Raw genomic sequence first — 4723 nt, forward strand, 5'->3', positions numbered from 1 at the left:
GCTTCTGCCCCTCTGGAGGGTGGACAGCAGTTCTTCTCGGGAACACTGGCTGGGGAAGATTCTCTTTGGAAGATGGGGAGAAATCCAAGGAGACAGTGCCCTGGGCGGGTCTCCAGTTCCCCAGTTCTGTGTCACACTTCCAGGCTTACACAAAGAAACTCGTTTTGGTGAGCGCTGCTTTGGGAGTCGAGCCAGGCCTGACGGACTCGAGGTAGAATGAGCGGAGTCGCCTTGGAAGCTCAGTGCATTTGTCCTCGTGCTCAGAGGGGCTGTCAGGGCTGGCTTTCTGCCTAAACAGCTTTCTGTGTCTGATCCCAGGAAAGGGTATTCACCTGCAGGAGAAGCAGTTAGAGCAAACGCGCAGGACGCCGGGGAGATGGCCTCCGTGGAGGGGCCTGCTGGCAGCCTTCTCCCACCCCAGTTCTCAGAGGAAGGCAGGTGCTGGGGGGAGGCCACAGAGGATTTGGGGCCAACCTTTCCACGGCACACAGCTCAGGAATCACTGGGGGAGTGAGATTAGCCGTGATGGATTTTTCTCGGCTTGAGGGCGAGCTGGCATCTGCCGCGGCCAACTCCTGCAGCAGGCCGGCTTGGCTGAGCACAGGTGTGAGGGCTGTTCGGCTCGGCAGGGCCAGGCTTCGTCTGGGCTGCTTTCCACTGTGGCAGGTCAGGAAACACCAGGCGGCCAGTGCTGGGTCTGGAACGGAGCACACAGATCCTGCAAATGCTACCCAGGACCCTGAGGCTGCCCAGGGCCAGGTGTCCACCCCACCCCCTTCGCCGTCCACTCTGTCTCTGTCGCTGTCCACTCTGTTTGTGTCCCAGGAGCTGGTTTCCTTGACCTTCTCTCCCCTGTGTCTTCAAGGAACCCTGCTCAGGAGCCACCTCGTGAACTGGCCCCAGGAAACCCACCCCACTCCCAGCTTTGGTTTAACATCCAATCCTTACATGTGGCCTGTGTCACTAGGACCAGAAATTGAATCACTGCTGTCATTGGGGTTGAAATTCCTACCCGGGCTCCTGCTGCGCGCTCCCCAGCCACATGAATCTTGGCGGAATGCTGGGCTCTTCTAACCTCAGTCTGCTTGTGGATACAATGGCCACGATGCTTCCTTCCTTATTGGGCTGTGGGAGGATGGACAGATCACAGTGGGAAGCGGGACAGGGATGAGGGATGTGCCTGCCCTTGCGCTGTATACATCATGATAATGTCGTCTTCTGATTAGCCTGTGCATCTCAAAGGCCAATACTTCCCAGCATGGGACCTGGCACACAGTAGGTGTGCAACAATGCTTGTTGAATTCATACATGTGCATGCACACACACACACAGAGTCAGGTGACCTGCAAGGGTTATGTGGGCACCTCTGCCCTAGCTCCAACTCATCCCAACCCTGTCTGCCTAGGACAGTGGCCATGATGCCCACAGAAGCAGCTTTCGCACCCCCATTTCTGGTGCTGCCTCTGCCCCACGCAGTCCTGGCCGTCACTGCAGGCGGATGGATTTTGGTCCATGGTGCTTGATCACTTCTGCACAATGGGTAGAGCCTCCTGAGGGCAGAGCCAAGGCAAGCTTGGCTGTAAATCACCATAACCACCACCTTCAGGCGCTGGTCTTGGTCTTGGGAGCATCTGCTCTGTTGTGGCTGATTGGCTTCCTGTTTATGAATGCGTGTGCACACCCAGCCTCTTCCCCCAGACGCCTCTGAGGCGGGCCTATTCCTGAGAGCTGTCCATAGACCCACGAGGCTGGAAGGAGAGCCTCTGCTCTCCATCTGACCGGGTGCAGCCTCTGCGAGTGCCCAGGAAGGCTGGGAGAGTCAGAGGTGGTGGTGGTCATTTTCCCACCTCCACAACCAGGACGCCAGGACCCGGGACAGAGTCCTGCAAGTGTTTTAACAAAGGCCTGAAAACCAAGGCCACGTTCCTTCAATCACAACAGTGGCCCCGTTTATCAGACACTTGACAGAAAGCCAGGCTCGGTGCGCCATGCTTGCAAACACTGTCTTACGCATTTAACTGGTCAGCGCTATGAAAAGGAACAACGCTCTGTAAAAATACACCAATTGGCAAAATGATGCGGCGTTCTATATGTTAGTGCAGACACATAAAAACCCCATGGTGTCTGCCGGCCACTCCAACAAACATGCCCAGCCTTTAGTGCCAAGCCTCTGCTGTGCATGCTGCCTTGAGCATTCCTCTGGATGCCCCCAGCGCCCTGCCTCTGGGTTCGGTACCGTGCACTGCCAGCCCACTTACCCCGGCTGTGGGTGCAGAGGGTAAGCTCTGTCTCGTGGATGTGCTGGTGAATTTTACCACCCAGCCATTTCATTCAGATTACTTCTGCCCATCCAGTTTGGGGTACTCCCTGCTCCTGCACCACACAGATCTCCACTGCACAGGTCCGCTATTGCTGTAACAGTGCTCTGTAACAAACAGCCCCCCAGGCTCAGCAGCTCACAGCAACACACATGTGTTGCTCTCACTCCCAGGCCTGTGGTCTGGCTGCGGTTGGCTGTCTTGGTTGGGGATGGCTGGGCTCCACGGAGCTCCGCTGCACTTGGCTCCAGGCTGTGAGTCAGTTTCGGACGGCTCCACACGACTCACGCTGGGGTCTGTTCTTCTCTTGATGGTGACCAAAGAGCAAGGGGTCAAACCACGCCGCATAAGCTCGAGGATGGTCTGCTCATGTGTCTCAGCTGCTGTTCCATCTGCCAAAGCAGACCACAAGGCCAGGCTCCGAGTCGGCAGGATGAGAGTGTAGACCCCCACCAAACTCTGCTGGAGGGCACTGTGAGGTCACACAGTGCAGGGAGGGAGTGGGGATTGGGGATGGGTGACCGCATCTTCCCCACCCACACGTGCCCTCCACCCTCTCTCCGGTTTATTCACATCTGTCCCTGTCCAGGCTGTCCCTCCTGAGGACAGGAGAGTGGAGGTTTGTTAAGTACAGAGCCAGGCCAGGCCCTGAGGGTGAGACAAGCTCAAGTTCAGAGCTCAAGTTCAGAGTCAAGAGGGGATGTCAGTACTTAGGTAACGGCATTCCTCCCAGCTTAGGCGGCTCAGGAAGAGGAACGGAGATGAGGCCAGGAGCACTTGTGTGTGAATGAGGGAACAGGAGAGTCTTTGCGGGGAGATGGTCCCGTAAAGGGGCACCACAGGCTGGATGGGATTTTAGCAGGCAGAGGAATAGGCAGAGGGCATCCCGGAAGGGCGCACTGCCTGGGCAAAGACCTGGAGACGAGAAAGTCTGTGCCGTTCGTTGTTTAGCCTGGCTAGCCCTGCTGCCACTTGCTGAGCAAGCTGCCCTCCCTCCCTGGGCCTGGACGTTGCGGAGGGTCCACAGCCCTAGGACCCCATCAAAGGCAATTCCCCTGCACTTGAGTTGTTCCCTGAGAACTCCCTTAAGCTCCTCTGGCACCAGCTCTAAATTAACTAGGAACCAGGAACCTCTGATCTCATTATGCGAATTAGAATTGTCCTGTTCTTTAATAATTCGTGGCTGTGGAGCCCCAGGACACGGAGGCTCTGGAGAGTCACGCAGCAGACAGCTCGAAGGGGAGGCAGGGTGGCTTAAAGGTAGCTCGCAAATACTCTACTCTAGTTCACGATAATTCGCAAAATAAATAATACACAGTCCCAGAGCCCTTAGGCTAGGAAGGTATTTCAATACCAGCCAGTTCAAATCACTGCAGGGAGAGGTGGTTCTCCCACATTAAATACATCCTTGTCTCCCAAGAATTCAAGACCCTGGATGGAGAGAGGATATTTAAGGAAATGAATCCCGTGCAGGAAGCATTTGTTCAAGATATTCTGATCCCTGCCCGTACACACCACTTCCAAGCAGTGCAGACCAGGAGACAGAGAGACCTGCACTCCCAGATAGGCTCCTGTGTCTTGTAGCTATATGCGCTTGGACACATCCCTTAGCCTCCATGAGCCTCCGTGTATCCATCTGTGAAATGGGCAGGTGATCCCTGCTTGGGCCGATCCTCCTGGAGGGCTGGGAGAATGAAGGGAGATGCGTGTGTGAAAATGCAGGAGGAGGTTCTCACCCTGTGCACATGGAGGACGCTGGGCGGGAGGAGAGCAATGAGGGGTCCGGGCACAGGGAGGGGAAGGACAGAGGAGAGAGAGGTTGGTCACCCCAGGCCTGGGGCAGCGACTCTGGTAGTAAACAGGGACCCAGTGACCTCAGATGTCACTTGCAGGAGGCCCATCAAGCCTGGGCCCACCTGCTCTCTCTGCAGCATGTGTGAACAGCCCCCAGCACCCCCCAGCCATGAGGCTGATGCACTAAAGACCCTCGCGTGTGCCAAGGATGTGTGGGAGCCTGGCTGCAGCTGGCCTGAGGACCCGGGACCACACCTGTCCCCACGGTCATTTAACAGAGACCTAGACCCCTTCAACGTTGCCTGCAGCTCAAAAAGGAAAGAATTGAGTCCACATTTTAAGAAAATGAATTTTTTTTTTTTTTTTGAGATAGAGTTTTGCTCTTGTTGCCGAGGCTGGAGTGCAGTGGCTTGATCTCGGCTCATTGCAACTTCTGCCTCCCGGGTTCAAGTGATTCTCCTGCCTCAGCCTCCCGAGTAGCTGGGATTACAGGCGTGTGCCACCACACCCAGCTGATTTCATACTTTTAGTAGAGACTGGGTTTCTCCATGTTGGTCAGGCAGGTCACGATCTCCCAACCGAGTGATCTGCCCATTCGGCCTCCCAAAGTG

At 55.9% G+C, this 4723-nt stretch overlaps 1 long non-coding RNA gene across 1 annotated transcript; it reads right to left on the reverse strand.

Annotated features, from left to right (window-relative positions):
- Positions 1–606: 606 nt before the first annotated feature.
- LOC108580771 lies at positions 607–2354 on the reverse strand. Its single transcript, XR_001892320.3, has 3 exons — positions 2259–2354; positions 1013–1125; positions 607–697 (listed from the first exon to the last, which is right to left on the reverse strand). It is a non-coding gene; the product is annotated as an uncharacterized LOC108580771 (long non-coding RNA).
- Positions 2355–4723: the final 2369 nt, after the last annotated feature.

Source organism: Papio anubis, chromosome 16 (assembly GCF_008728515.1).
Source record: "Papio anubis isolate 15944 chromosome 16, Panubis1.0, whole genome shotgun sequence".
Classification (NCBI taxonomy): Eukaryota; Metazoa; Chordata; class Mammalia; order Primates; family Cercopithecidae; genus Papio; species Papio anubis.